General features: G+C 46.7%; 2 non-coding genes across 2 annotated transcripts; one reads left to right on the top strand and one right to left on the bottom strand.

The window, feature by feature from the left end:
• Nucleotides 1-352: 352 nt before the first annotated feature.
• TRNAE-CUC lies at nt 353-423 on the top strand. Its single transcript has one exon. It is a non-coding gene; the product is annotated as a tRNA-Glu (tRNA).
• A 203-nt stretch (nt 424-626) lies between these two features.
• TRNAE-CUC lies at nt 627-698 on the bottom strand. Its single transcript has one exon. It is a non-coding gene; the product is annotated as a tRNA-Glu (tRNA).
• Nucleotides 699-9,785: the final 9,087 nt, after the last annotated feature.

Here is a 9,785-nt window from a genome sequence, read left to right as displayed (position 1 = left end):
AGGAGGAGGGATGGCCGGAACTTAAGCTCGCTTGCTCGTTCGCTCATTCACTCACCCCCAATACCGGGCTCTGCGGCTCTTCCCGTCCCGCCTCCGCCCGGAGCTCGAGGTACCACCACCTCAGCCAGACAGCCGGAGAAGAGCACGAGGCGCATGTGCAAGGGTTAGGGAGGGCCGGGGGGGGGGGGACACGCACCGGCAAGGGTACCCTACAGCGCATGTGCGCATAGCGTTGACGTGCTTCTCCTTCTTTTTCCTTGCCCAGATCATTTAAGAAATGATACGTAAGAACGTACGTATAAGATAGGCAACACTGCCTCATAAACTCCATTTGCAGAGCATACGTTTGTTTTCCCTGGTGGTCTAGTGGTTAGGATTCGGGCTCTCACCGCCGCGGCCCGGGTTCGATTCCCGGTCAGGGAAATGGATTTTTTTTTTTTTTTTTCGGGATTTGATTTTTTTTTTTTGCTACAAGATGGTGTGTCAATGTTTTCATTGTTGCAGTTTCCAACAAAGTATCACAGATCATTTAACTATTTTATAATGTCGTTTTGCCTGTGCTTTGTATGAATAACGTGAACAATTTTTAAAAAATGCAAAAAGAAAACTATGAAAAAAGGGAGCCTTTCCCTGACCGGGAATCGAACCCGGGCCGCGGCGGTGAGAGCGCCGAATCCTAACCACTAGACCACCAGGGAACCTTTCACACCGTAGTTGTGATTAGCTTGTAATTAGTTTCTAATTGTCAGATCTGGTTTACTACCATCATTTCAAACGTAAATGCAGCAAGTTCACTCTCACTCTCACCTATCATTCTGTCTCCCCTCCAGCCCCAGTAGTTATTTTCTGTGCCCTAACCACACAAAGCAATTTTGTAAAGCAATTCCTGCACATATTTGGCCATATAAAATACCAACTTGCATAAAAGCAGCATCATGGCACACTGGAATGTCCTTTGCAGGTAGGCATGCACCACAAGCGCGACACTTGGGCAGAGCATAGGCACAGGTAGCACAGCAGTTGCATGTAGATTATACCCAGAATTGACCTTATTCTACAATTTACCACAACAGAAATAAGTGAGGTGACCAAGATCTATCTTGGAAACAGAGTCCTGGTATAAAGGATCCTCCATCCAGGGCGTAGCCAGACTTCGGCAGGGGGTGGCAGGGCCCTAGGTGAGGGGCACATTTTAGCCCCCCCCTCCCCCTCCCCCTCCAGCAGCACCAATCCCCCCCCTCCCGCCGCCAACCCTCCCCCCGCCGTCGCCGTGGGCTACCCTTTCTGGCGGGGTCCCCAATCCCCAGCAGCCGAGGAGGTCCTCTTCTTCCGCCGAAGGCTTTGTTCTTTTTCTGACGTCCAGGGTTGCCAGGTGGAAAATTTTTTTCCCACCCAATCCAGCCTAAAAACAGCCCAAAACCCGCCCAAACTCAAACCCCGCCCCTGACACCCCCCCCCCCGCCCCCGCCATCATCAACCCCGCCCCTGCCGTCATGAACCCCCACCCCCGCCGTCACCAGCCCCGCCTCCCCCGTCATCGGCCCCGCCCAGAACGTCACTAACCCCGCCCCCCACGGCCGAAAAAACCGCCTGAAAAACGCCCAAAAGAAAAAAAAGAAGCCCAAAAAACCGCAACCCGCCGCGGGCAAAAATTTCCTACGGCGGGTCGCGGAAAACCGCCCAATTGGGCGGTAAAACCACCCACCTGGCAACACTGGACGTCCTGCACATTGTACGTACAGGACGTCAGACTCACAGAAACAGAACGAAGCCTTGCAGATCAGCAAAGGTAGCCCACGGCGACGGCAGGGAAGGGTTGGTGGCGGGAGGAAGGGGGTCGAGAGGGTTGGCGGCAGGGGGTCCAGGGCCAAATCTACAGGGGCCTAGGCCCCCCCCAGCTACACCACTGCTCCACACAAAGCAAAACCTCATCCTTTTCTCTTAGAGAAAGAAGGAGGAATAGATATAAATTAATTTGTTGATGAAGATGAATTTAGTGCACACAGAAAAAAGGTGTTACACTCTGTTAAGGTAAGAGACCTTGATAAATGGTTTCATAATAAAAGTCAACAGATATTTATAGATTTGACTTACTATATTATTTAGAAAATGTTATGAAGATTAAAGTTTCAAATAACCACCTGAACTCTTTGAAATTTTTCAAAACATTGTTAAAGTTTAAAAATACAAGTTAGAATATCTTTTACAATGCCATGCTAGCACTGCCTGCATGGTAAATGAGAGGAAGCCCATTCATTCCCATGGGCGTAGACTGGGGGGGCGAGGGGGGCAATGCCCCCCCAAACGCAGGGCCGGCAACAGGCAGCTCTCCCTTCACCCCACCCTCTCCCCGTTCCTTCTCCTCCCCCCCTGGCCCCCCTGTGAGCCGGCTCTCCTCCCTCCCTCCGTATCCGTCCCTCACCGACCTGATCTTCGAATCCTTTGCCTGCCCGCTAGGCGCTAGCGCCCTCTCCCCTGCTGGTTCGCGCTTTAAAAATGGCCACCGAGACTTTCAGAGGCGGCCTCCGAGAAGTCTCGCGGCCATTTTGAAGCGTGAACCGGCAGTGGAGAGTCAGCGCTAGCGGGCCGGGCAGGTGAAAAAATTCGAAGATCGTTGGTGAGGGACGGATCCGGAGGGAGGGAGGAGAACTGGCTCGCTGGGGGGGGGGGGAGAAGGAACGGGAGAGGGCGGAATGAAGGAGGGGAGAGGAGGGTCACTGCTGGACTAAGTGGATGGAGGGCAGGGAAAGGAGGGCCACTGGGTATTGGGGCAGGGGAGAGGAGGGTCACTACTGGACTAAGTGGATGGAGGGCAGGGGAAAGGAGGGCCACTGGGCATGGGGGCAGGGGAGAGGAGGGTCACTGCTGGACTAAGTGGATGGAGGGCAGGGGAAAGGAGGGCCACTGGGTATGGGGACAGGGGAGAGGAGGTCACTGTTGGACTGGGTGGATGGAGGGCAGGGAGAGAAAAGAAATGCTGGACATGGATGGAGGGGAGGAAAGAGTGAGGAAGGAGAGATGAGGGAAAAGGAAGAGAGGAGAAAAACTGCACATGGATGAAGAAAATAGGCAGAAGCTGAGGACCAGAAATGAAGAAGAAAGGAAGAAAGAAATAAATGGAAAGGAAGCCCTGGAAACGGAGTTAAGAGGACAGATAGCAGCAGAATCAGATACTGCACCAGCATGATCAGAAAAACAGTCACCAGACAACAAAGGTAGAAAAAATCATTTTATTTTCATTATAGTGTTTGCAATATGTTCACTTTGAGAATCAGGTGCTCAACATTAAAAGTTTATATTTACTTATTTATACCCCCCCCCCCCAGGCTCTCTCCCCGGCTATAGCCAGCTCTGCAATTTGGGGGGGGGGGCGCAGAGGGGGACTGGGGGAGAGCCTGTTGTTAAACATTTGCCAGCACACCACTGCCTGTCGCCAAACCCCTGCCTCTCTGATTCAGTGGCTATCCATTGGCAAACGAACACTGGTTATTCCCAAAAAAGCCAGCTCTTGCTCCCTTCCTTCCTCCATATTAGCAGAATTTGCATATACATATATGCAAATGAATATGCTAATATGCCCCGCCCCTTCCTTTGCCCCCCCAAATGAAACAGTCAAACTACGCCTATGTTCATTCCTATGGGCTTCCTCTTATTTGCCACGCAGGAAGCGCTAGTGTGGCTTTGTAAAAGAGGCCCTTAGTTTAAGTATCGCTCTTCTTAAAGAAATTCAGCTGAATTTTTACAGTATATGTTATTTCTTTCTTAGAGTTACTATAGGCATCTTTAAGAATTTTTACTCAGGAAACCTTTCACTCCAACATCAGATAAATAGAAGTATCTTAAACCAACAATTCATTTTATACTCTGATTTTCTTAAAATAACATTAACCTTAAATAATTCATTCCCTTCTAGGTGTGGGCAAGAGCCACTACTGCAGACCTTCTTATCCCAGTCCTCGGGGCACACCAAGGGCCTGATGCACAAAACTTACTGGGCCAGCAATGTGCTTTTTTTGGCCAGTTGCAACAGCTTTAGCAAGTAGGTTATTCAGCAGGAGATGCACAAAGGGGTTCAGTGGGCTGTTTCTCCATAAAGCAGTCCTTGATTTCATCAAGGAATTTTACCTCCCTACCATACCCCGATGTTACATTTACCCAGTCAATATTGGGGTAATTGAAATCACCACCACAGAGTTCTACATATACTTGACTTAGTATTCAAAGGCAAGTCTTGTGTATTTCAATGAAAGAATGGTGGAGAAAAAAAAGACCAGTAGTATCAGAGGCACCTCAGTTTGAAAGATACACCTTCATAAAAAAAAAAAAAAAAAAAGGACTCCTTTTAATCATGTCTACAAAAAAAACTCCACACCCAAATAAATATTCATGAAACAAAAACAAGACCACTTTTCAAGAATACCAAAAAGGCGAGACTCAATGTTATAGCGGGTATCTTGAACAAAATCATTACTTATGTTGGATGGCAGAAGTATTCCTTATCATATGTCTACTTATTTGTAGTAATAATCCACATGTGGATTATTACTACAAATGTAAATGCAAATACAAATAAGAAGACATATGATAAGGAATACTTCTGCCATCCAACATAAGTAATGATTTTGTTCAAGATACCCGCTATAAAATTTAGTCTCGCCTTTTTGGTATTCTTGAAAAGTAGTCTTGTTTAACTAATTTTTCCTTTGATTAATTATGTCCCAAAGATCCGTCCAGACAAATGGAATGTACAAATGTAATCCTTAACAAGGGAGGATCTGTGATATCTCTGCAGCAAGAACCGTGGCCCTGAAGGAAGTATCTGCTTGAGCAGACACATCCAAACAATACTTCTTAACAAAGGAATGAGAAGAAGACCATGTCGCTGACGGACCCACTTTTTCATACACAGAACCACTTCACCCCTTATATTGTTTCGCTCCCTTGGATTATTGCAACCAGTGGTGTGCTGGAGCCGGTTTGCACTGTCTCACAAGAGCCAGTTATTAAATTTTTTAGCATTTTGTGAGCCGGTTGTTCTGGCTGGGCAAGCCGGCTGTCCTCCCCCCTGAGCTAAAGGGCCCCAGGCTCCAGCACATACCTGAATAAGGCTGGTCCCTGGTGGTCCAGTGGATCATGGGCATAGTTTGGGAGACGAGGGGGAGCAGTGTCCCCCCCCCCCCCAAACGAGCTGAGCTGCCACACACCATTCTCTAATCCCCTGAGATGCTGACAGCCTCTCAGAGAAAGCTGCACGGACGCTGTTTTAGACCTGTCCTCAGAAGCCTTTCTTTCTCCTTCAACTTCCTGTTCCCGCATAGGCAGGAAGCTGAAGGAGAGAGAAGGGCTTCTGGGGCAGGTCTAAAGCAGCATGCACGCTACTTTTGCTGAGGTTGCCAGTAGCTAGGGAGATTGGCAATACAGGGAGCTACTGGAAGACTCCAGTACTGTGGCGGTGGCAAGGGACTCCAAGGAGATCGAAAGAGATGGGTGGACCTGGACGGGAACGGGAAAAAAAAATGAGACCACAGGGGGAGGGATGAGCAAGAGAAAGAGAGAGAAATGAATAAGGAGCAGAAGATGGATGGGATGAGGGGTGTGGGCAGTGGTGTGCTGGAGCCGGCTCGCACTGATTCGCAAGAGCCGGTTGTTACATTTTGTACCGACTTGCGAGCCGGTTGTTTCCCTCTGCGAGCTGGCTCTCCTCCCCCCCCCCACCCGATCTGGTCCCTCACCTGACTCTTTTAATTCTTCGGCGGGGCAGGCAGTCTTGCCTGCCCGCTACCAGCGCTGACTCTCCCCTGCCAGTTTGCGCTTTATGTATAAACGGTTTTTATTGATGGACATACTTCAATTCAAACATATTAAATAGTTACAATTTATATCCTTACTGATATTTCTATAACAGCAACATATCTTACAACATGTCTATCCCATCGCTTTTTTAACATTTGCCCCCTGCCCCCTCCCCCCCCACTTCCCCCCCCCCCCCCCAGGAAAATGAAAACAACAACCTCTGAATTTGAGCTTCATACTTCATATCGACACTCTCGTCAAACCTTATCCAATTCTTAGTCGTTACACGAGGGCTTATAACTTCATTATATCGGTCCTAGCCTATTAAGTACAGCACTTCTGGCTTTATGATATATTTTGGAAATAAAGAGTCCAAACATTAAGAAATTTCTTTCTTCTCCTCAAGTTGTCATAGGCTTCCCTTGCCTCCCACAACATTAGCTCGTGTAGCTTATTCCTCCATAGCCAAACAGAGGGGCTCTACCTGCATCCAATGTCTCAGTATGCATTTTTTGCCCACTGCAAATGCTTACATAAAAATACCTCCAGGTTTTTCCGATATCCCTTTGCATTGCTTTTGTTCAAGAGTACTCCTCTCCAAGAGGGGTGCACCTTTTGCCCCAATACTTGTTCTAAGTACCCCTGTATCGCTCTCCAAAATGTTTTTATTTTATCACACCTCCAAAATGCATGCAAAAATGTGTTCCTCTCTCTATGGCATTTAAGGCATTGGGGATCAGAGCTCCATCCCGCCCTTGCAGCTTGGGATTGTGTTATATAGCCTCGATGAATAACACTGAATTGATTCTCTTGCAGCTCGGCCCCCCCCCCCACCTGCCCAGGTATGTCTTTGATTAGTTTCGCAAAATTTATTCCTTTCAGCTCATATCCCAAGTCTTTACTCCATGTGTCTTTAAGCTTCTCATATGTTCTGGGGGGTCCGAGTGGGACTAGAGCTTTATGCAGGCTCGATATTGATACCTGTCCATATGCATCCCCTTCCAGGAACTCACGTATCTTCTGACCCAATTTTGTGCCCAGGGCTGCCTTATCTAAACTATGCCAGTAATGATGTAGTTGTGTATGTATAATCCTTCTGGGCTAATACCTGTCTCTGCTGCAGATCCTAAAAGCAGGTTTCCCTCTTCATTCATTAAGTGTTCAAATAAAGTGATTCCCATTTCCGACCATCTAGCATTATCCCTTTCTCTAACCCGGGGGGGAAATCCCTATTCCCCTGTATTGGAAGTTGGTCGCTAACATTAGGGTCTTGTCTCCAGTTTGCATAAGGAACTGCCAGACACGTCGCAATGGTTGCAACAGTATACTTCCTCTACAGGTAGTTGGCAAACTCTTTGTTTTTGCCTGCAGAAGAAATTCAAATGCCATGGGTCAAAGAGCGCTCGTTCCCAATTAGTCGGCGTGTGTTGATGTGTATTAAGTGTCCCATCCCTAATATGTCTCAAAAGGCACGCCTGATTATATCGCCTAATACAGGGGAAGCCTAGCCCACCCTGAGCCCATCCATCATATAAGTATTCAAATCGTATTTAGACTTCCTCCCCCCCCCCCCCCACAAATTGCCGACACATCCTATTTAATTTCCGTAAATCTTTACCTAATATGTATTGGCAACACCTGCAAAATAGAGCCATCTCGGGAATATGATCATTTTGAAGAGATTTATTCTGCCTATTAGTGATAACGGCAAGTGGTTCCATCTCTCCAGAACACTTTTGGTATCCTGTAACAGCTTTTCAACATTTATCCTATACAGAGTGGTAGTATCCATAGTTAATCGCACACCTAGATATCGAAAGGATTCCTTGCCCATTTCAACGGAATCTGTCTGTGCCACTCTCCCACTTGAGCCTCCTTCCTGCGTAAGGCTTCTGATTTCTCCAGGTTTAGCTTAAAGCCAGAGAAATCCCCATACTCTGCCATACATTCTAATAGCGCCTTCAGTGATGTTTCAGGAGAAGTCACATGTGCCAGTAAATCATCAGCGAAGGCCGCTATTTAAAAATTTCTGTACCAACCTTGACTCCTTGCACTTCAGGGTACGTTGGATATCTCTAAGCAGTGGGTCTAGTGTTAACACAAACAATAAAGGTGACAGGGGGCATCCCTGCCTGGTCTCCCTATGGATAGGGAATGATGGGGATAGAATTCCATTAACCCACACCTGAGCCTGTGGGAGGTAATATAATGCTCTGATTGCATCCTGGAATGATCCTCTTATGCCATACGCGTCTAGTGTGCCAAATAAAAATCCCAGACCACCCTGTCGAACGCCTTTTCGGCATCAAAACTGACTAATATTGATGGTGTGGCCTTTGTAGATACCTCCTCCAATGTTACCAATATCTTTCTTACATTTTTAGTGATGGTTCTGCCCTGTACGAATCCTACCTGTGAGTCCTCATAACATCTGGTAATATTCGGGACAGGCGGTTTGCCAGGACTTTTGCAAACAATTTTGCTTCAAAGTTTAATAACGAAATAGGTCTGTACGATTCAGGTTTTTGTACATCTCTCCCTGGTTTTGGAAGTACTATAATCTGCGCTGTTCGTAACGACATGGGCATTCGTTGCTCTTGCACTATAGTGTTAAACATTGCAGTGAGGGGTTCGACTACTTCCTCCTTCATCAATTTATATAATTCTCTTCTATAGCCATCGGGCCTGGAGCCTTTCCTAGGCGCTTGCTGTATTGCCCATGATACCTCATCATTGATATGGGAGCATTTAGCATGGTTAGGCTCTGTGCATCTATCTGCGGAGATCTTGCCCCGCTAGATAGATCTCACTGTCCATCGGGCGGGTCAGGTGAAGCGTAAAGCTTCTGATAATATTCTTGCATGATACGATTTATACAATCATCCTTATTTTCTAATACCCTCTTGAAGAGTATAACGCGTTTATTTTGTAATCCTTGTCTTGGGTTTGCCATCCTGGCCATCATCCTACCGCTTTTATTTGCAAATTTGTATAATTGATACCTATAGTACATATAATTCTTTTGTGTTTTAGTGTGTTTCTCTCATTTAGTGTTTGCTGCATTTCTAGAAGCTTAGCTTTCAGCAGAACGTCATGGTGGCGTCCATACTCGCGTCTTAAGCGGGTGATGTCTTTTTCCAACCTTTGCATGTCCTTCTCCCATGTCTTTTTCTGGTGGCTTGTGTACGCAATAATCTCACCCCTTAATACCGCCTTTGCTGTGTCCCAGTATAATATGGGAGTTGTCCTATGTCCCTGATTAGTGTCTTGAAACTGTCTATATTTGGCTAGTATAAATTCCCGAAATTTCCTATCTTTATATAGCCTTGTAGGGAACTTCCATTGGTATGGACTAGATTACTCTCTGTGGGTTCCCATAAGACCATTACCATTGCATGGTCTGATATTTTTATGGGTCCTATTTCTGCCTTGCGGATTTTTGTAAATAGTGGACGGGAGATAAAAATGTAGTCAATCCTCGACATGGTGGCGTGCGCCCGGGACAGTGAGTGTAATCTCGTTCCAACGGATGTAAGTTCTCCACACATCCACCAGGTCAGGACCCCACTCAGTATACCAATTCCTCTAGAGTCTGCTCCCGCTCCCCTTTTTTTCCCCATGTGACCTGTCTAATTTGGGGTCGCCCACTTCGTTGAAGTCTCCTCCTAACAACAGGGGAGCTCCTTCCAGACTTGTTAGGTGATGCAGAAGCTTTTTATAAAATGTTTTGTATGTGTTTGGAGCATATACATTGCACAAAACCATTGGTTGACGCTCTATTGTCAGGTGTGCCAACACATATCTTCCTTCCTTATCTGCTATGATCTTATGTGTAGTGATATGGATCCCTTTCTTGATTAGTATATTACCCCTGCTTTTTTCCCCTGTGCTGGTGAATCATAGTATGAGCCTACCCACCATCGACATAATTTCTCATGTTCTTTGGCTGTTAAGTGTGTTTCCTGAAGCATTGCTATCGATGCCTGTTTTAT

The sequence above is a fragment of the Microcaecilia unicolor genome, chromosome 8 (assembly GCF_901765095.1).
Source record: "Microcaecilia unicolor chromosome 8, aMicUni1.1, whole genome shotgun sequence".
Lineage (NCBI taxonomy): Eukaryota > Metazoa > Chordata > Amphibia > Gymnophiona > Siphonopidae > Microcaecilia > Microcaecilia unicolor.
The sequence above is the reverse complement of the archived record's forward strand: the minus strand, read 5'-3'. Positions and strand labels throughout refer to the sequence as shown.